We start from the raw sequence: 23,285 nt of genomic DNA, 5'->3' as shown, positions 1-23,285 counted from the left end.
TCGAATGAATAAAAACATCCAACCCCGACAAGCGGCAAATTGTGAAGCATCACTTTTTGGGTTTCGATTTCCGCATGTTCAATATTTTTATTGTTTGCTCGTATCTTTCTGGCCTTTCAAAAACCCCACATGATGCTGATGATGGTTTCGTTCTACCAAACAAACTACCATATGTATGTGTCGATAAGTTTCGTGGCGAGGAAAATAAATACCACGAACGACGTGGGGGAAATGTAGTGATCCATTGGAACTTCCCCTATACTTTCTTGCACATTTCACACTTTTCGGATGAACACAGAGCCGCTCTCCGGAGGGACAATATCGTTCCAAAATAAAATGATTTTTGTCCGGGGAAAGCACACACGAGGGTGTGACTAAAGCCTGTATAGCCAGCGTGGTTAGTGTGGAATTTATATGCTCATTCTCGTCAGAAAACTATATTCTATTGCCCGAAACTCGAAAATAACACTTCCGGCTAGGTAGGGCTCTCCTCATGAGTCATAAGCATCCCCCGACGTGGGTGGTGGTGACGGTAGTGTGGAGAGGGCGGTGGCGGCGGTGATGATACATGAATGGTTAACAACAGCGCTGCTGCAACATAAACTACGGTTTTCTTCGGAATGTGCACTGTGTGCTCGTTCTATGTCTAGTTTGATTTATTCTTTGCTGTATGGAATGGACGCTTGATGGGTGAAATGTTCGTTAATTCATCACCAGCTCCAGCACTCTTCATTGTTGGCATGGCCTAAGAATAATGAATGCAAGCATAAGGCAGGAAAACAAATTGTAAATTATGAAAGGCAGAAACGTCTCGGCTTGTTGTTGGAAACCATTGAGATAACAAGTCTTGCATGCCTCGAGAAGAGACAAATGCAGTTTTGGTGCTTATGACTATGTATGCTTCGTTCGAAGGGTTAGTTTATTGTGTTGCAGACGGTGGAAAACTATGTTTTCGTCACAAGACTGGAGGCAAATTTTTCCTACCGATCTGACGAACGTGATGTTCTACCGCAGGGCGTTATTCTTTGAAAAACAAAAATGATTTTATAACGTGGAAATGAAGGATTTCAAGCTGTGATAAGTTTCCTAGCACTGAATAAAATTTAACCACTAATTGATGGTTGAATAACTCAACTTTAAACAAAATTCTTTTTCAGGGAAATTTGGACAATTCTTAATTAATACTACTTTATCGAGCATAACTGTGTTGGTGTTGTGACCTCAATTTTACGACGATTAATATTTCCTTGTAGACTTGCACTATTGAATGACTAACTAAGTTAGATTCAATTGCTTCTTGTCCGAATCAAACGCAGATTTATCTTATCTGCTTCAAAACAAAGTTCCTGATTACTAAGAATAAAAAGTAATTTTCGTGCCCTCCCGTTATACGGGCGTTCATGAACGATTTAGTCAGTTGAACGAAATGGCATTGAAAATGACAGTTCCAATAATTACTATTCATCAAAACATCAAACTTAAAACCAGCAGCTGTCTCGCGCACTCTTTCCCTATAAACTTTAAATTAATTCATTCTCTCTTGATCTACATTCTGATGCTGGTATTGAAGAACATCTCTCATGGAAGCATGCATGCATGCATGCATACATGCATGGATCATTTATTTTACTAATTAAATTGCTTGGCCCAAGGCTCATCTATACTTTCAATAAACACAACATTAAATATTCCGAGTAAATATTGGATTAACTACCGACGACGACCAGTAATAAATATAAATGAACTTTTAATCCGTTCACCATTATGAAATCTTAATCGACTAAATCTGAATTAGTTATTCAAATGCTATCAGATATAAAATTTATGGTGGTTACGGCTCAAAAATCGGAGCCAGTTTATGGTATCGATTTCATTTGAATTATTTATTGATTTGTTATCAAACAAAAACAACCACTGGACGAGGGCATGCTGTTTTAACCTCAATTTTGAAATGCAGAGAGTCTACTTTAAATAGACGTCTTTGGTGCCGTTTGACCTAAGGTATTTTATAATGCTCTGCTTGATACAACGGTCATTCAAAGCTGCACCAATAACAGAAATGATAGCAAAAATGCTTCACATTCGTTTGGAGTCGGACAAACGCAGCAAGATTTTAATGCGACACTAAAGGCAATCGATGTAAATCTTTAAATTTGTAACTTTGCATCGGAATTCATTAGTGTGTCATCTGTGTGAAGTGTGAGAAATTGGTAAAATCCATGCACATAGCTAGGATTGGTTATGGCCCCTCTAGTTTTTAATGCCTTTTAATTGTTAAATGGTTATAGGAGAACCTTTGCCGCATAGTTGCCAACAAATTTTTACTAAAATTTCGCAAACGAAAATAAAAATGTCTGGCAGAAATCTGGCAGTCATATTTTCTCTGATGGAGAGGCACATTTTGGGGAACACCTTTGGTGGCTCTACTCATTGCAAATGTCGTCGTCAGCACAGAGCTATTTCAAGCACAGTTGACTCCATGCAAGACGACCGATCCCAGTGTGCCGTTAGCCCTCACGGGCTGCTGGCTGCTCACGAGTTGTTAGCCTCGTGAACGGGCTGTGCAGAAAGATGCTACGAGACTGTACGTTCGCGAGTGTTTTTTTACGAGTAGGGAAATCTGCTGAGCACCTGGGAAGATATGGTGCTATCAGACACCTGGGTAGACAGTTCAGGTAGTGTGGGGTTGGCTATCCCGACCCTCCCTAATGGGGCATGAGGATCCCGACCCACTAAAACCCTACTCGAGTCTCCAGCCTTAATCCTGCCTAAAGCCTTAAAGCAAAAAAACATGCCCTGACAGAATCTGTGTCAGGTGGAAGTTGACTTCACCGTAGCGTCTGTCGACCCACTCGGATACTTCCGGGATAAGTCGATACCATGTGATCATCGAGGCTGATCTTGCGGTACTCTGTATTTATTTATTTATTTATTAATTTTCTATCCATCCGACCTAATAGGTCTCCATGGAGCAATGATTGGATGGGGAAAAGCCAAGCTGAGGCCATCCTCACGTAGGCATAAAAACCCCATCATCTTTACAAAAATACATTATTACAATTCACGTCACATACCACATAATAAATAAACATTAATTGTCAAGTGAGTAACTAACTTAAACTAAATACAAAAAATCAAGGTCACTTATAAAATACTAGAATTAGAAATCTTTTGGAAAAATTTGTGCGATGGTTCTCCGAATTCATACATGTGCTCCACTAAGGAAAACGTTCGAATGCACGCTGACACGAATGACGCTGAGGTTCATTGAATCCGAAAGTTGTACGGTGCGATAGAGGTTGTAGCAGTCCAGCAGAGCGGAGCGAACGCTGAGGAGCACGGAAGTTCAACGTTGAAAGAATGTTCGTTGAATCAATTTCTCCATTTAATATTTTGGCAATAAACATGGCTTGCTGAATTTTCCTACGGCGTTCTAAGGTATCAAGCCCAATAAGGCGACAGCGATCAGGATACGGAGGCAGGTTCACGGGATCTCGCCAGGAAAGATCACGTAACGCAAGACGAATGAACCTCTTCTGCTCTCGTTCAATTCGTAAATTCCAGGTTAGTTGATATGGAGTCCAGAAAGGACACGCGTTTTCCAATAGAAGTCTCACCAGGGAACAGTACAGAGCCTTCAAGCAGTATGGTTCCTTAAAATCTCGTCCAATTTTCGAAATAAAGCCGAGCTGCCGAGTTCGACGTTGGTTGACGTTGGGCCTCTAGTTCGACGTTGGTTGAAGCACTCTACGTCCTCGCTGATGATGATACCAATAGGCTTCATACCCGCTAAGACGCAGATTGCGTCATGTGATACTGTGCGATACGCACTCGCCACTCTCAAGCACATGAGACGATAGGTACTTTCCAGCTTACCAAGGTAGCTTTTGGTTAGTAACGCCGATGACCACACCGGTCGGCCATACCTAAGTATGGACTGAACCACATTGGCTAATGGCCTTCGCTTGCTGCCATATACCGCAGAGCTATTAGACATCGTACGAGACAATGCCGAAATAGCTGTGGAAGCTTTCTTGCAGGCATAGTCGACGTGGCTCTCGAACTTGAGCTTGTCGTTGACCATGACTCCCAGGATACTTAAGGACCGCGTTGACGAAATAGTGCACTCTCCGACGCTGATCTTTGCTCGTTGCACCGACTTGTGGTTGATCACCACGATATCCTCCGTTTTATGATGCGCTAGCTCCAGTTTCCTGGAGTGCATCCAATCTTCAACAACGCTTATAGAGTGGGCCGTCAACTCAACCTCTCTGATAGATTCACCGTGGACATCCAAGGTGATGTCGTCCGCAAAGCCGACAATCACAACCCCTACTGGGAACTGTAGCAACAACACCTCGTCATACATGACGTTCCTCCGCAGGGGGCGGGGGGAGCTCCGTAGTCGCAAGGTTATCGAGTCTGCTTTGACAAGCGAGTGGTCGTGGGTTCGAATCTGAGTAGAATCAAGCCATTCCTTGTCAAATGACTTTAACATGGGTTCATTCTCAGGCCCCTCATTTAGCCTTCCTTCATGCTGAATTCTATATTTACCCTCTGAAGCCTCTTGACAGTGCAAATGTCCCTCCTATGTCAGAGGTACAAACGAGTCCTCGCCAGGGACGGCTATACTATGGGATAGTTCTGGCAGCGAGGAATAAGTGGGTAAAGTAGACCAATCTTTGAAGGAAGGGTAAACCCCAATACACACAAGCACGCATAAAATTTAATAAGCATGTCGCTCATTCAATAGCGAGTATAGCAAAAACAATTGCAGTGCAGGTCATACAGCAAACACCCGGGCGATATCACAATAGATCAACTAAACTGGTCGCAGTGATGACTCCATACATGGAAAAAATGACGTTCCACAACACCAGGCTCAGTATGGAATCTTGCGGAACCCCTGCGGTGATTGGAACGTACTTCTGACCCTCCTCCGTGTTGTAGCAAGCAAAGTCATGGGTATAAACATCCTTCAGAACTTAACCCTTCTTTATCGACTTCGCAGCCGGTTATTAGAGTACCGTGGAACCCCGTTCGTTTGACCATTTTTAATCTGGACACTTTTTAATTTGAACCCCGTTGGTTCACACGACGTGCAAATTAAAAATGGTTCTAATGTCATTCTCAACATGAGATCATTTGTTTATGCAGACAATGCACATAAATACGATTTGTTTGTACTGACCTAGCGTGTTTGATCGGTTTCACATTTCGTTTTCCTAACGATTAAGATAGAAATCCGATCGGAAAATGCAATATTCGCACTTGCAACTGCCAACTAAAACAAACCACCAAAACAATAACAAAGAGCAGGGCGGCCAGTTCACACAAGTTTCAGCATATTCCGGGTTACCAGTTGTTCAAATTAAAAAGTAACCCCGTTAGTTTGCATGAGGAATCGTTCAAACGAACGGGGGTCCACTGTACAAGAAAATTACTAGTGCAAAGATCCTATTAATTCTGTAGCGGCACCGCCAGGTCGAGATTCGAACGTACGACGACTGGCTTGTTAGGCCAGCATCGTATCCCGAAGCTAATTGGGCGGGCATAGCACACGATTCTGCAAATAATTTTCCAGAATCCTGTACAGCGACACCGGTCCTTGGACGTTCAGAAGCGAGTTGGCTATGGAGTCCCAACCAGCGATAATGAACGGATTTCCCACGTCGAGCGTGAGATAGCGGATACTCATCCTCTTGCGCTGGATTGCCATCTCGGCTGTCTTAGTCACAGACAAGATGGCATCCACCGTAGATTTGCCTTTTCGGAAGCCGAATTAATTCCTTGACCAACCGCTTGTACCCTCAGTGTACTGTACGTGTCTGTTAAGGATAAGCTCTTCAGCATCTTGCCGGCAGTATCGAGCCTATCGGCCTATATGACGAGAGGTCACCCAGAGGTGTTCGCGGCTTCGGCAATAGTTGGTTGGAGTGTCGGCTCTACCCGCCTCGTTATCTGACCAACACCATAGCAGACCGCCCGATGGTTACTGCGGGTGTAGCCATTGTCTACACTCCAGTCTCCTATCAGACCAAGACTACCGAATGTCACGTCAATGATAGACTCCGCACCATTCCTACTGAAGATACTAATGGTGCCGATGTTGGCCAGATTGTTGAGCTTGAGCTTTGCGAGAACCTCAAGCAGGATTAATCCGCTGGTTAATCGAATCGGTTGGCTTCGCCAACATGCTAACCTAAGGACTTTTACCGATCAGACGTTTTTTGGTCCACCAGTGGGGTCATCCCCCAGGGATTGTCTCAGACACTTGGCAGATACCTTACCGCTGTTGGTAGCGCTCTTCGAGGCCTCCTGGGTCACGTTGTGACATCTCGTCAACGGGCAGGCATCCGTCTGTACTGACTTCAACGCCTTCACGGTTCCCTTCTTCACCTGTCCTGCATGCGCTTCGTAGTCGTTGTGCGTTTTGGTCGCTGCACACAAGGTTCTCTGAAGCATGAGAAAGCTCTGCTTCAGGTCCTTGAAGAAATTGCCGCGACCTGACGTGAACTCGATGATTATATCGAGCTGCTGTGACGCTGCTACCACTTTAGGTAGTGCGTCCCTATTCTTTTCCTTCGCCCTGATTAGTGCTGGGCCGTTTATCGCTGTGTCCGGCGTAACAGACATACCACTGCCCTTGCCAATCACACTAGCGCTTCTAGTTGCATCCTTCGCTGAATGCCTCCTCCCACGAACGGGCTTTCCACCGTATCTGCACCTGCTGTAAATTTGTTTAGAAAACTCATTTTGATTCTAAAGGGTTCCCCTTCAAGCCGCTATCCAAACTCATTTGAAGTAGTCACCTTAATGATTCCATGGCGATAATAATAATTCATGATCTTGTGTTGTGTTGTACCGCAAGACGTTCGTGATACCATGATTATTGTTCATGGTGTATTTTCATAAAACATAACCTAGAATCTCGAAATCATGTGTTATTTTGCTCATTTTGGAGATAAAATTTCTATTCGTGTATACAGCATTTGCTTCTCGCTTGTTTTGCAACATTGCCTTCCGCTCGAACACGGCAAGGGCGCATAAGTTCTCCGTGAGCAGCGTCTCTGTTTCAAGTCCATAAATAACTACAGGTCTAATAATGTGTTTGAACTTTGTCAGCTTCGTACGGCGGCATATACTTTTTGATCGCAGCGTTTCGCGAAGGGCAAAGTAGACCCAATTTCTCTCTTTAATGCGCCGCTGAATCTCCTTATTAGTTTCATTGTCCACGATCATCAGTGATCCAAAATACACGAACTCTTCTACCACTTCTAGTTCGTCGCAGTCATCAGTTCTCGTTCGTATCATGTGTTTGACCGTCGATGCATTTATTATTGACCCAATCTCCCTTCCAATTCTCCTTCGGTAGGCTTTCAGTGTAGCGTAGATTGCCTCTGTCATCGCAAAGTTCCTGGTTATCATAGTTTAGAAGTTTACCTTTGGTAAACATCATACTTCTCGTTTCGACGCCCGCTCTTCCAAACACCCCTCAAGAGCGATGTTGAAAAGCATGCAGGATAAGCCGTCATATTGTCTCACCCTTACCGCGTCTCGAAAGTACTCTGAACGTATCCCCGAGATGCGAAGGAAACACATCTCTCGATCCCATGTAGCTCTGATCAGTCGCGTCAGTTTTACCGAAAAGCAGTGGTCATTAATTATCTACCATAGCTGGTCTCGATCGACTGTATCGTGTGCTGCTTTGAAGTCAATTAAGATGTGATGCGTGGGCATGTTGTACTCCCGACATATCTGCAACATCTGTCGGATGATAAAAATTTGATCCGTAGTTACGCGAGCCTCCACTAAGCCCGACAGGCAATTCTCTACGAAATTGTGACAGTCAACGTAACACGATCTGGGAGAGTAGGGTAACCAAACTATTTCGGACCCCAACAGCAGCTGTATATAATTTGGACACTTCCATTTGGTTTTGCTGCAATTGTCCAAATTATGTACAGCTGCTGATGCGGCCCAAAATACGTTGATTACCCTACCTTGTAGGCGGCGTTTACCAGCGTTATGCCGCGATAGTTGGTGCAGTCGAGCTGATCACCCTTTTTGTATATGAGACAAACAACTCCTTCCATTCATTCCTCCGGCAGCTTTTCCTCGTCCCAAATCTTGGAAATAACCCGGTGTAGAGCCACTGACAGCGTTTCTCGGTCATGTCTATAAATGGCGTTATCCCAAACAGCATTGTACCAAATGACTTTATGCAAAATTTGCGGCCCCCTTCAAATGTTATTATACGTGGGTGATTAATGGAGTTGAAGCAGAACAAGCTATTTACATAGAAAGTCTAAATTTCTTCGAAATTTACTTTCTCATTTCACTACTCAAACTTGTTTGGTTACTCATCATTCATCCAATTACTGCTAAACAATAGAAACCGACCATCTCGGTGATAGTTTCTTCTTTGCTGCGCTCTAATGCAATCAGGGTTCCGATGCATCATGCTGTAATTAAACCGAAACCGCTATCATACATCGGGTAAACAACACCACCCATCTCTCCTTGTTCGTCTCTGCCGTATCTTGTGCGTTCTCTACCGGGTAAGTTTGAGCCAAATATGGCTCGTCAGGGTGCTCTCGGAGGAATATTCACCATAGCTACCCTAGTAGGCAGCAGGAATACACACATACGACATGCAGTAGTGGTGCCGTTTCTGTGAAGAATCCGCCGGAAGGGAGTGCCCCGTCAAGTTTGATAGATGGAATAGTGTTTTAATCTAATTACTACCTTTGGCCCTAGAACAAGTGATGTCCTGTTGCTGCTGTGTGTCTGGTAAACACCCCGCCCTTGATCAAATAAAGATGGAAAAGTTGATAGTGTAACCTCTATCCGGTAGTTATCGGGTTTGATTAACTTTTCCATCAACATGCTGCCTGATTGAGAGCTCCTCCGGCCTTTGACGGCGAATGAAATATTAGCGTTCTGCACGATTATCGCACATTCCCGGTTGGCGGCTGCCGCGACTGGAACGTAGCGTAGACATGGAGATAATGAATATAATTTATGCAATTTCATATGATAAATTGTAGTCACGTCGATGTACCTCAATGGACAACCGATCAACGGAGGCCACGAAGAAACACCCGCTGGTTTCAAACTGATTGGGTCGATGACGGGACAGAATTCTACGAAGTCTGTCTGCTCCCGGGCGGCGTTGGTTGCCTGAAATGGTGCGGTCGTTTGCAAATTCTAATGAAGCTTCGTTCGATTTATTAATTATGAGCTTGTTTGTCTTATTACCGTTACTGCATTTAGCATGGCTAGCTCATATTATACAATTGAATTATGTTTACACTAATGGTTAGAGCTTCACCAGACCACAGCATACCTTCTCTATCGGAGGGGTTTATAAATTTCAAATTTACACCCTAATCGGAACAAATGTATTTTGAAGTAAATCGGTCTGAACCTTTTAATACCGGCTAATGGGCCCTTAATGGCCATTACGCCAGCTATTTCATTCCGTGCGCACTTGGGAGAAATAATAATTGCACCGAACGAACTCTGACTTCAGTTCAAAACCACGGATTCAATTACCATCGCTATGTCTGCAGGATACACAGCCTAGGAGCTGGAAGCATACTCCCCAGGTCATGATGTAAATGAACATCGTTAGCAGTGCCTATTCGGCTCAGCGAGTTCAAAGACACGACGATGATTTCCGCTCTTCTATCGGAGGGTTTTTGATAGTCCGGAAAACCCATTGACGCTCCTTTATTTTCTTCATGCAAACCGCCAATCCCACCAGCGCAGTGCCAGTGGGTACTAGAAGGAGCATTAAAGAATCGTGCAACGTTCTTCATTCAGATTTCTAAACGTGGCCTCTGCCTCCCGCGCATTTCGGTTCGGTTGTAGACCGAAGCTTCAGCTTCAAACATAAAAACGTCAACAGCTGCTCCATCCTCATCGCAAACAAAACAGCACGCGACTTGATGGCGTTTTTGTTTGTTCTTCTTAGCGGTTAAAATGTGAGTAGGTTTTGTGTTGTTGTGCGTTTACGCGAAAGACTGTTCAAAATTCAAAGGGGTAACCGCTCTAGTGGGGCCATTCAGCGCGCCATCCACTCGACAATCAGCTGCTGCTGTTTGTGCGAACACTCCGGTATTCCGGTGTGTTCTTATGTGGGCAAAAAGAGTATGTCTTCTGTCTGATCGAAATGCCAGAAAAGGCGGCTTTCGCTGTGTCAGAAGAATAAGATGGAATAATTTGTGAATGAATCCGTTTTCATTATATTGTCGAGGAGTGATCTTTTGATTTGATGCAAAATAATAATACTCTTGGGTAGCCAAGTTTTTTGTTTTTATAGTCTACCGCATTGGTTGTCAAACACTTGTGCTAAAAATTTCGTTAAAGTTAACAAACTATCTGCTGCACTTTTTTTTTAAACGTCTTACAACTTTGTCGAAGACAAGGATTAAATCCCACAAGACATTTTCAAAATGCAAATTTTCAGCATTTTTGTTTTCTTATTATCAACTCAAAATTAGGGTATTATTGTTAAATTGTTAAATAAGAATTCTTACTTCTTACTACTCATTTCTCACTTCTCTCTTGTCATTTCTCGCTGCTCATTGACTTCTTGCTTCTCAACTCTCACTTCAGCTTTGTGCCCATTCTGATGTCCGTATGCCTAGTACAGTAGGATTTCGAATTTGGCAACAAATGCATGTCGCCAATGTTGCCAAAATCGAAACCGTGCCAAAATCGAGACCATTTTTGATATGAAAAAACTACAAGGTATACAGCCCTAAGGGTTGTACGAAAGGGTGACGTAGGACTATATCAGATTATTAGATCAAAGAGTAATGTAACCTGCATTTTTGGCATATGTATGTTTATAAGAATCTGCCAGTGCCATTGTTTAATTGCCTCCAAAAATCCACACATACAAGCGGTCGGACACTCAGCACATTGTGCCGCAGCACTCCAGAGATATCAAGCGGCACACCTCCGATTTAATTTTACATATGAAACGGGAGCACTGCCAGTTGCCAAAATCTTCTCGCACGGTTGCCAGATCTGACGAATTTAACAAATCTTGCAGTTCGACACTTTCGGTACAGCATCGCCACAGTTCGGCTCATCTCAACTCGCCTAACATAAAAACGGTTGTGCCGAGTGACCGACCACTTGCCCACATGTCGAATTTGGTTCCATTTGCTTAATTAGTTCTCGAGTCATGTATTTGTAGGAAATTTGTATTTCATTTGTATAGGAACCCTCCTGTTAAAAGACGGATGGGTCTCAGTATACCATAGAAAAAATACCTGCCTTCTAAAACCCCCACATGCCAAATTCGGTTCCTTTTTGCTTGATTAATTCTCGAGTTATGAGGAAATTCGTATATTATTTGTATGGGAGCCCCCCCCCCACACTCCTTCCTCAAGAGCGTGCGGGTTTCAATTCACCGCAGAAAAAAAAATTTGCCTCCAAAAACCCCCACATGCCAAATTTGGTTCCATTTGCTTGCTTAGTTCGAGATTTATGAGGAAATTTGTATTTCATTTGTATGGGAGCCCCCCCTCTTAGAAGGGTAAGGGGTCTCAGTACACCATAGAAAAAAATCTTACCTCCAAAAACCCCCATTTGCTTGAATAATTCTTAAGTTATGAGGAAATTTGTATATTATTTGTATGGGAGCCCCCCTCCCTCTTAGAAGAGCAAGGGGTCTCAGCACACCATGGAAAAAAATCCTACCTTCTAAAACCCCCACATGCTAAATTTGGTTCCATTTGCTTGATTAGCTCTCGAGTTTTGAGGAAATTTGTGTTTCATTTGTATAGGAGCTCCCCCCCCCCTTTTACACCCTCCATAAAATTGTTCTCTTATCCATAAAATTGCTGATCATTTTATCTATCCAACGACATATCAATTGTTCAGTTTCGTTCAGTGGTTTATTAGCATTTGAAATCTTTCATTCAAACGTTACACTTCTATTTTCGTTTTCACAAAGTGCTACCCAGTCCCAGTATAGTAAACAAAGACGTAGTCCTACGTCAAAATTGATTGTAAATCCGTTAGATATTGACTAAATATTATTAATCAACGATTACAACCATTTTATGCCCATCAAGAGCTATCCGTCCGGTGCAAATAAGTTTTTGGCAAGCTGCGGTAAGACGTAGTCCTACGGCAATAAAAATATTATTGTTCGAAACATTATATGACCGCAAACTTTTTTCCATGAACAAACACACTGAGGGCAGTGTGTTTGTTCACAGAAACTGACTGATATTTAAGCATATATTTGGAAGTGAAATATTTTTGTTGCCAAAATTGAGGCATGGCAAAATCGAACCATGCCAAATTCGAAATCCCACTGTATTCGTCAAGTACAGCGCTTAAGAATTTTTGTGCAATCGTTGCTTAAGTTGAACGGTGCAAACAAATAGATTACTCAGTGAAAAAACTAAACTGATACACAGGACGTGGCACCCTGTAGCGGTAGCTAACACGCGTAAACCACACACGTTCCGGTAGTAAATTGATTATTTTTAACCACATCAACATCAAATGACCTTCATTCTATAAATCAGGCTATTGGAGCTTTTGTCTAAGTCCAAACACCGTTTATGCACGGAAAAAAATCCGATTTCGATTCCATCAATAAAATCATAAAGTTTGAAATACCATGAAATCATGACTGAACCGACCCATTAGGCAACACAAGATCATGAATTACGGTTAAAAATTCAGTTCCAGAATGTTCCATTTTTGCTGAAAGTCAATTTTTATATATTTTTTCTTCATGTTGTGATCTACTTTGTGATAACAAGTTAGCTTTTGCATGTGATTCTACTCCCCCCTTCCCCTACCGTTAAAAGAAATAAAAATGGAAATGTATGGTCTGCCTAATTTAGCTGTTTTGTGTGGCACCAAAATTACATGAAAGCCCATTAGGTTTATTTGTTCTCTAATTTATGTTTAAAAGTATGCTTCGCGCACGCTCAGTGACCACAGATGTACAAAAGGGTAGGAAAGCTTGCCCAAGAAAAATCTCCCGGAGACCCCGTGAAACGACCCTGTAAAAGCTGGTGAGTATAGTGTGGCCCCACCACCACCAAGTCCATACGTAACAATGTAACGTAACGTACGTAATGTACGTAACGTTGCTGTGATTGATTACGATGCAGAATCTGCCTTTAGTACAACTCCAAAACCATGTTTAATTAATGTTAAATTAATCACTAAAACAGACGTTTTTCTAGACGTTTACCGCTCACCCCCCGGTGTGAACTGGGAGTACGCCGTAAATACCTTTTTTCCTGTATGGACTCATCACTGCGACCAGTACCGTTGATCTATTGTGACCGGGTGTTTACCGTATAACATGCACTTCATTTTTCTGCTATAATCGCTATTGAATGAGCGATATACTTATTAAATTTCAGGCGTGCTTGCCTGTAGTGGGGTTTATCCTTCCTTCAATGCTAGATCTACTTTACCCACCTTGCTCCTCAATGCCAGTACAGTCTCCAATTACAGCAATCCCTGGCGAGGCTTGTCCAGTACATTTTAACTATAAGAGTGACTTTTTGCACTGTCAAGAGTGCTTTTATGGGGGTCATATAGAAATCAGCATGAAGGAAGGGTAATGAGGGGCCTGAGAATAAACCCATGCTAAAGTCACTTGATATCGAATGGCTTGATCCTACTAAGATTCGAACCCATGACCACTCGCTTGTCAAAGCAGACTCGGTAACCTTGCGGCTACGGAGCTCCCCCCCTTGAATACCTAAGATAGAACAATACTTAGTTCAGCAATCTTATGAATAACAGTTAGCTCTATAATTGCTTCATACATAATATTTTCGAATTTTGCTTGTCTGAGGTGTTACAGTTAAATAAGCAAAATCGGTGGAAGTGCAGGACTGCTTTGCTGACAAGTGTAACTCATTGAACTTTCAGCAATCAGTTTGCATAATTACTTAAATACTCTTTAAAATGGCAAGGATCATACTCGGAATCAGCATGAACTATGGTTTTCTTTCCACATCCATCTGATAAGTGCCACTTAAGCCATTTAAGGGGGCATAGTACTTTTTACACCATGTTTTTTGCCTAATTTCAAATATTTTATTCTCGATAACGCGAAAAGCGAATCGATTCGGGTTTTTTGCATTCCAAACATTGCACTTTATACTAATGTTTACAATTTTGTTTGCATATGTGAACCTCTTCCCCTCTCCCCTACGGCTCCTTGAACATGATCATTCGAAAAAAACATGATTTGCGGTACCATGGATTGGCGCTGGGGGTCTTATCCAAATTGAAAAATACCAAAACGACATGAAAGTATATTAAATTATCTCGTGTTTGACCCATCCTTTTTTTGAAATTCGAACGCATAACAAAATGGCGGACATTCAAACATAAAAGTAAGGTTTTTAGACGAAAAAATTGACTTTAAACATTTCTAAAAAATACAAAAATAGTAATATCAAAAAAAGGATGGGTCAAACACTAGATAATTTTGTTGGCTTTAAAACAAAAAAAGAATCATGAGAATTGCTTGAGCCGTTCTTGAGATATTTATGGTACCGACTTTTAAAACCTGGTTTCGAGAAAAACGACATTGAACTTTTTATTCGCCGTGTAATCGCTCCAGACATGCGCGGTACAAACAGCTGTAACTTTGTCAATTTTTGGAATTCATTGAAATGACTTGAAACACATATGGTCAAAATGTTAATCTTTCGAAATAATCAATAAAAAAAATTTCAATTTGTTTAAGTTGAAAAAGTACTATGCCCCCTTAATCAGTTTTTTGTAAGAAATTTGAACGTGATTGGGTGAAGCCTTATAAAAATTAAAAAATTGCTCATTAATTTGAATTGGTTACTACGGTAGTTTTTTACAATCGATGAAGGGGACGGTAGAAGAAAGTAATGAAACAAAGATGTTGATAGTATCCAAACAGAATGGGAGGGTCATTAAAGCATCGCTTAAGAAGTTCCTCTTTGCCCAAGCTAGAGGATCCGCAAATCGAAACAAGCTGTAATCGGAACCAATTATAACCGGATTTGAACCCACTTCTCCTCCCAGGCCCTGTGAATCGCCGAAATTGGTGAATCTTTGAACCACAGCGGACTAGATAAAAAGGAGACTCCACAACCTCCTTATTAAGCGTGCGACGGACTTCAAACTCCACCATCACTAGCGAGCTGATTTATTTTTAGACATAAATTGTGTCTCGAAGACGAATGAATCTTGTGATTTAAAGTATCCGTTAACAAATAAAAAACCAACGAACCAACAAACTGTACCTCATCCTTCGTCTATTGCAGTCAAACCACCGACCGAGAAGTTTAATCCTCGCCTTTTGGCGGCATGGGAGTAAATTTTGGACTCCGTTTTCAGTCTTGCATAGATTGCCTTCGCCGTCGCAAAGTTCTAGGCTATGATATTTGCAAAGCCTAGGAGTTGGCTATGTTTGTTGCTGAAAATCGTGCCTCTCGTTTCGATGCCCGCTCATCAGATCACCCCTTAGGAGCGATGTTGAACAGCATGGAAGATACGTAATCACCATGTCTCAACCTGCGTCGCGTCTCGAAGGAATTCGAAAGTGTCTCTAAGATGCGCATGAAACACATCACGAGATCCAATGTAGCTTTAATCAGTCGCGTCAGTTTATCCGGAAAACCTTGTTCGTGCGTTAGCTGCCATAGTTGGTCTCGATCGACTGTATTGTATGCTGCTTCGAAATCAATAAAGATGTGATGCGTGGGCATGTTGTACTCCCAACATTTCTGCAAGATCTATCGGATGGTAAAAATTTGGTCCGTAGTTGCACGAGCCCTCATGAATCTCGCCTGGTGATTCACACCGAAACTCTGTGCTATCGGTGACAGCCGGCGTAACAGGATCTGGGAGAGTACCTTGTAGGCGGCGTTTACCAGTGTTATGCCGCGATAGTTGCAGCAGTCGAACCGACCACCGTTAAACCACTCCTTCCATCCATTTTTCCGGTACTTTTACTTGCTCCCAAATCTTGGAAGTCACGCAGTGTAGAGCCGTTGCCAGCGTTTCTCGGCTGTGTTTATAAGTCTCTGCCGGTATTCGCATTTTAGATAACTCTCATTTGAAATTAACATTAATTTATGAACGGAAATATGATTATGCTGTGAAGTGATTATTCACAGAAAAAAGCAGCTTTATGAGTAACCAATTCAAAGCAGTGACTAAGTTACGTAAATTAGCTCATTACTGGTCCTGCTACAAAGCGGCCGTACACGAACCGTTTAGTGGGTTTCCTAAAAATAAATAATAATACTTTATCTGCCGTTTGTGAATCATTTGATAAACCGCTCTTCCTGGAAGGACTATGAAATTCACAGTTACATAAAGTATCACGTCATATCAAGTGACCCTCCTCTGATGTCGAATAAACAAAATCTTACGACTTACAGTCAATATTCCAAAAGACCCACACGCGTTCTTACTGATTAAATTGAATGCTCAACATCGCGGTGGAAATAGCTTTTTATGAGCGTCGGATTACGACATTAAACGTATATTTCCTGCTGAAATAAACTTGTTCTATGATGAAGGGCAGTACGTACATGCGGGCCGTGCGGTGCAATTTCATTATGAAGTCTTCCATTAGGTAGCCAAATTTATTAATTTTTTGCTTCTAATTTCCAGCTTTCCAGGACACGGAAATACCTATAAACATTTTAAAAGATCTACGAATTTACAATAATGAGTTTTCAAATGGATTAGGAACTAACGAAACACATCGGTCACTACCAACAAATTTTGTCCTGATCTAGACATATTTTTTTCAGTGGTGTCAGGTACACCGGGTCACGTTACTGTAATTAAAAGCAACGCATCTCCGCCCTTCTGAAGACTGGTCACGCCTTTCCATGTTCATTACTTATCAACCGGCTGAAAAACCACCGGTGGTAATGCAATCTAGTTTTTTTTACGTATCCGGCACCGGATTGGTATGATGGTGGTGTCGGCAGGTGTGTAAAATATCGACCATGCAGCGGCCAAGAGATCACGACCAATGACTTTCGAAACCATTTACTGATAGTGTCGAGCTACCGACCGACCGTCGAGCACCACGCTGTCAAAAGGGTAGAAAGCAATAACCACCGATTTGCTCACTACTTTATGGTCACTATCATGTCGGTCGGTGGCGGCGTCGGCCTACGATGACAGCAGCAAGGCTGAGAAAATGCGATGGCTCACGAATGACCGTTTTCGAGAGGTTCACAGCACGACACGACACGACACGGAACAGCAGCTGGAAGCCTACCCGAAATGATTATGCGGGTGCGTCAACCTTTTACCGCCAGGGCAAAACATATTGCTGTGCCATGCTTTGTCCTCCGCGCTCCATCTGCATTGTTCTTCGCGTGCGGGCTGCAGCAGCAACTGATTTATCATTTCGCCATTATGATCTGAAGGTTATGTAAGGTCCACACGGCGCGGGTCGGATCGGCTGTGAATGGGTTGGCCACCTAGAAAAGCATGCACAAGCTGGGACACAAAGCAATTGGTGACATTTTATGATTTAATACGGTGTCCAAGTGGACAACAGAGTGGACCAATGAAATTGGGTTATTGATGCGGAATTTGCATAACCGCGGTTGCTCTACGAACAACTACGAATCAACGTTCTTTGTTTATGGTGTCCAACGAATGAACGAACGAACTGGATGCGACGTTTAAAACGCTTGTTGATTGCAATTCCGCTTGTCGACAACATCGTGCACCTTTCCGTCGCACATACGCCGGCCATCCGTTACACCTAATGCTGATGAGTGCGAGTTTTATGTGAGGTAGAAACGTGGTAATTAGGTAGCTTTACGATAGGTGGCAACATATTTACGATGTGTTTGTTGTGGCAGTTGTGAAGATTATATGGCGCGCGATATATTGAGTCGTTGCGACACATGATGAGCACTGTGAGTTGTCACCTTTGACGGTCAAAATCTAATGAATCTCATCAGCGTTGGGCAATGAGTGTCAACAATGAACTTGTGCGTGGTTTACCTAGCTTTTAATTAAAATCAAACTCGACGTGGTCGTAGTCTAAAGTTTATTGTTTACAATCAATTAAACGTACTTCCATGTTCATGCCGTCCATTTCGGCAGAATAAAAGGACGAAAATCAGAGGTCTTCCCTGCTAGTGATCAATAATTGCAATGGCTTTAACTTATGTCGTTTTTTGGCTGATTTCAATTGCTGTTTATCTTCATAGTATGTTCGATAAATGTTCCCAAAGAAATAAACTCGCGAAATTTCATTTCGAATTAACTAAATTCTTGTCAATTAACATGCATATATACCAACAAGCAACCAGACACAACTTTGAATGTCAATCTGACAACTAAAATCGGACTAAAATCACAATCACAAGCTTAACGATCACGTTCTAACAAACGACAAACCTAACCAGTGATTCCCGTTTGTATATGGGATTGAAAAAAAATCAATCGATCTATAAAAAATATAGAATATTCTGCTCGAGAAATCAACTACCAAGTTTCATCGAAACAACGCTCAATACGGTGCCTTGGTGGTATCTTTATTTACTAAATTCTTTTTGTTTTGAAATTCAGCTTTCAATGGTAAAGCCTCACAACAACTCAAAATAGTAAACAAAGCTGATTTCTCAATAGTAAATATTTTGAAATGTCGATACTTTCTCTAGCAGTTCGTTCGGATTGTAAAATCATCAATTGGATCGGTAATGATATGTGAGACTATGAAAATATTTATGTACTGTGTCCAAGTTATCTACTAACTTGTTAATTGATTGCTAACTTCTTTTATACAATATTGAGGCATTGAAAATCAACCAACTAAATTTAACAGGGGAAAGCAACGATTCTTCAATGATTGAATAATAGATTTTAACAGGTAAAATAATTACATTTTGTTTCACTTTTTCAAAAGCACTTTGATTAAAAAAGAAAATCTGCCAACTCGCCATAACCCTCCGCTTACTAGGTGCAATATCTCTGATAAAACTAGGCAATAGCTCCGAAAAATTGCAAATTTTTACAGTGGAAAAGCCTATTTTGTCTCCACCTACAGATGTGTTCCAGGCAACAATTTGAGATTTTATTGCACACTTCACGATTACCAAATTGACAAAAGAATTAAGACCCGGGTTGGCGTGACAAAACCGTGAAAATCCTTGAATCGCTAGATTTTATGAATACTAGGCATACATGGACAAGAGAACTAATGAACGCAAAGCCGAATGCACACGAGGTCAAATATAAAGACAAAGGGTAATTCAAAAATATTAGTGCAAAACACTACTGACGGATTTCGTGCGAGCAAATGCGGAGCCCTATAGCCACAAAGTTACCGAGTCTGCCTTGATAAGCGAGTGGGAGTGGGTTCGAATGAATTATGCATTCTGAATTCTGTATTTACTAACTATGAAATCTTTGCCAGTGTAAGTAATGGTATTTTCTCGGAGTGCGAATGAAGCCTCTTGTCTAAGTGAAAATTATAACAAGTCTCCTCCTTCTGGTTCTAGAGAGCAAAATTGGTTGAAAAGTACTCCGGTCAAGCACAAGCCTCAAGTCAAGCGCAAATCTTAGGCCAATAACAAGCCTCAGACCAAGCACAAGAATCAGGCTATGCACAAATCTTAGACCAAGTTTAAGCCCAAGTCATAGTCCTAGCTCTAGCCCTGGTATTGGTAGCACTAGTAGCCCTAGCTCTATAAAAGTCTCAGGCCAACCACGAGTATCAGGCCAAGCACAAGGCTCAGGCTAAACATAAGTCTTAGACCAAGTACAAGTCTTAGGACAAGCATAAGAATCAGGCTATGCACAAATCTCAGAGCAAGTTTAACACTGAACATACCGTGAAGGGGTCATTTGACTCCTTGCTTTTTTATGTATGTACTAGCTGACCGGCCAAACTTCGTATTGCTACAAATTATACTGTGTTGTATATAAACCGTGAATCTCGGATGACCTTTGTCACAATCTCGAGTTTTGCAAGTTTCTGAGAAGTTCAACCTAAAGTAGTTTATTATATAAAACTGCAATTTTTCCGCACAGTAAAGTAGAAAATAATAAGTAATAGGGGAACTTAGCCAGATAAAATAAAACGGGTAGCAATATTCGCTGTGATTGTATTACATTTCGCCGAATACCATATCGTGAAAAACCTTACGCGGAATGTACCATTTCACGGAAAATCTTTTTGCGGAACGTATCATATCGCAGGGACTCGCTGTCGCTCGTTCGGACCCAAATGAAGGAAAGTAGTAGAAGTCAGTATACCTAGGAAAACAAATAAACCTAGACAGTGGTGATTTTTGGGGGGGCGGCTGCCCCCCACAGTGGCCAGCGCTTCCGACGGTAGGTCGCCGGCAACACTCGCGGCATGCGCCCGTCCCGCCCTGAATCATCTAGTGTTACTATAGACAGTTTTTGATGGTCTTGTTATTGACTAATGTTTTATGTAAGTCTAAAATCATAAAATAAATTCATGCCTCCAAAAACTCCCTCGTACCAAATTTGGTTCCATTTGCTTGATTAGTTCTCGAGATATGAGGAAATTTGTATTTCATTTGTATGGGAGCCCCCCCTCTTAGAGGAGGGAAAGGTCTCAGTACACCATAAAACAAATCCTGCCTTCTAAAACCCTCACATGCCAAATTTGGTTCCATTTGCTTGATTAGTTTTCAAGTTACGAGGAAATTTGAATGTCATTTTTATGGGAGCCCCCTCTTTTAAAGGGGTGAGGGGTCCTAATTCACCATAAAAAAATTTCTGCCTCTTTAAACCCCCACATATTAAATTTGCTTCCATTTGTTTGACTACTTCTCGAGTTATGAGGAAATTTGTTTTTCATTTGCATGGGAGCCCCCCCCCCCTCCTAAAGGGAAGAAGGGTTCTAATTCACCAGAGAAAAAAATGTCTGCCTCCTGAAACCCCCACATACCAAATTTGGTTCCATTTGCTTGATTAGCTCTCGAGTTAAAAGGAAATTTGTATTTCATTTGTATGGAAGCCCCTCCTCTTAAAGGGGAGACGGGTCATAATTCCCTTCCTAAAGTGGGGAAGGGTCTGTCAAATAAAATGCAGCACCTAGGCTTTGCTTTGCTTCATGTTGTGTGATTTTAGCGGGTATACCAAGCATAGCCTAGGTATAGCCGAGCATTGTCATGCTGTAGAATCACTTTTGCAGGCTTGTGTTGTGCCGATTTCATGCGCAATGCTAGACTCCATCGCCTCAATTGACTTCGAAACCGTTCCCCAGTGAGAGTTTCGTTCAGCAGTCCATAATAAATAACAACGACCTGGTCGCTACCGCCCAGTTAGTTTCGAGGTACGATGCTGGACTAACAAGCCAGTCGTCGCATGTTCGAACTCGGCTGGGCGGTGCTAGAGTCAATAGGATCGTTGCGCTAGCCTCGTAATTTTCCTGTACTCAAATAACTGACTGTAAAGTCAGACGATAAATAAGGGTCAAGTCTTGAAAACGTGTAGATCCCAAGGCTTTGCTTTTGGCCTGGTTCCGACTAATGCACTGTATAATCCTTGCAGCGTGACTATTCGGTCCAGTCTACGACGCACAAGCATGAACGAGCAGTCCCCACGATTTTTATTTCCTTAAGTTGTTGTAATGAATCTATTTTTCACCATACATTGCGTTGAAGAAAACCCTTTCTGTTTTGTCGCTGAAGCAGTTGTTCACTGATGGAAAAAGGATGCTCAACGTGCCTTATATAAGGAAAGTACAGGAATCTCCCGTATAACGCGATGGGTGGTGCTGTACGCCCATCGCGATATCTCAGCGATCCATTAACCAATAAAGTTGATTTTTGGTAGATAACTAGGTTGTACCACATACTAACAATGTACCAAAAATCAACTTTATTGGTTAATAGACAACTAAGAAATCGCCATGGGCGTACACCACCACCATCACGCGTTATTTGGGGGACTGCTGTAAACTCCTAATTCTTGAATCATTCTCAACGCAATCGCTTGAAAAAGTTTCAAGTCTTAAATCAAGTTTTTCTTGCGTTTGGCACCAATCATTATCAAACCATATCTCTAATACAACGTCTTTGAAGGTTTCTATAATCATCAGCATTTGTATTTCATTTGAATGGAAGCCCCCTCTTAAAGGAGAGAGGGGTCTCAATTCACCATAGAAAAAATTCTCCAAAAACACCCACATTTCAAATTTTGTTCTATTTGCTTGATTAGTTCTCGAGTTATACAGAAATTTGTGTTTCATTTGTATCGCCCCCCCCCCCCTCTTAGTGGCGGGAGGGGTCTCTAACCATCATAAGAACCTTTCCTGGCCCCAAAAACCCTTATATGCAAATTTTCAAGCCGATCGGTTCAGTAGTTTTCGATTCTATAAGGAACATACGAGCAGACAGACAGAAATCCACTTTTATAGGTATAGATTTGTATGGGAGCCCCCCCTCTTAGTGGGGTGAGGGATCTCTAACCAGCATAAGAACCTTCCCTGGCACCAAAAACTCTTACATGCAAATTTTCACTCCGATCGGTTTAGTTGATTTCGATTCTATAAGGAACATACGGACAGACAGACAGACAGAAGTCCATTTTTATAGGTATAGGTACTGAAATAACAGTGTTAACAAATCCATTGGAGGAATTGTGCAATGAATTTTCTTGATGAAATTGAATACCATGCAGATTATCGGTATTCGCATTCAATCAGAATAACAATCAGGGTACCATTCTTACAAGTAATTAAACACTAAGAAATTAGACTAGTCTTTCTCCTTATTCTATAATCGGCATGGGTCTCGCAGACGGTCTTGGTACATTTTGGTTGCACAGTTCGAGCAACAGTTGATGGCCATTCCACCGTGCTCGTCACAATAACTGTTGACTTACAGAGTCAAACGTCAATCGAACGCATCCGACTGCGTCATGGAATGAAGCAAAGGGAACAAAAGGAGGAAAGGAGGTTATTGAAATGCAGCGAGTCTACATATGTATGTAAATTAATATCTACCGTTTCGATTTTTTCTCGCATCCACCCTCAGTTCTTCACCTTCAGCACCAACGCATGTGGTAAAGTTCGACTCATGTTACTTCATCAGTTCGTCTCGTTTCACAATGCGGACGATGTTACCGTTCCGTTCCGTTGGCTGAAGCTACAGTAATCTGATCTTGATTATGTGTGCCTGGGAAAATTAGCTCATGAGTCGGGGATTCTGTTGACTTTTGAAGTCGGTCTGTATCAAGTTAATAGCTAATTGTGTATTTTTTCTAGATCGGTATTTAAC

At 41.9% G+C, this 23,285-nt stretch overlaps 1 protein-coding gene across 6 annotated transcripts in view; it reads left to right on the top strand.

Annotated features, from left to right (window-relative positions):
• The window catches only part of LOC128738839 (SLIT-ROBO Rho GTPase-activating protein 1-like), a 173,156-nt gene that overhangs the window by 133,940 nt on the left and 15,931 nt on the right, over positions 1 to 23,285 (top strand). The gene's annotated exons all lie outside the window — the stretch shown is intronic.

The sequence above is a fragment of the Sabethes cyaneus genome, chromosome 2, assembly GCF_943734655.1.
Source record: "Sabethes cyaneus chromosome 2, idSabCyanKW18_F2, whole genome shotgun sequence".
In the NCBI taxonomy this organism is placed as follows: domain Eukaryota; kingdom Metazoa; phylum Arthropoda; class Insecta; order Diptera; family Culicidae; genus Sabethes; species Sabethes cyaneus.
The sequence above is the reverse complement of the archived record's forward strand: the minus strand, read 5'-3'. Positions and strand labels throughout refer to the sequence as shown.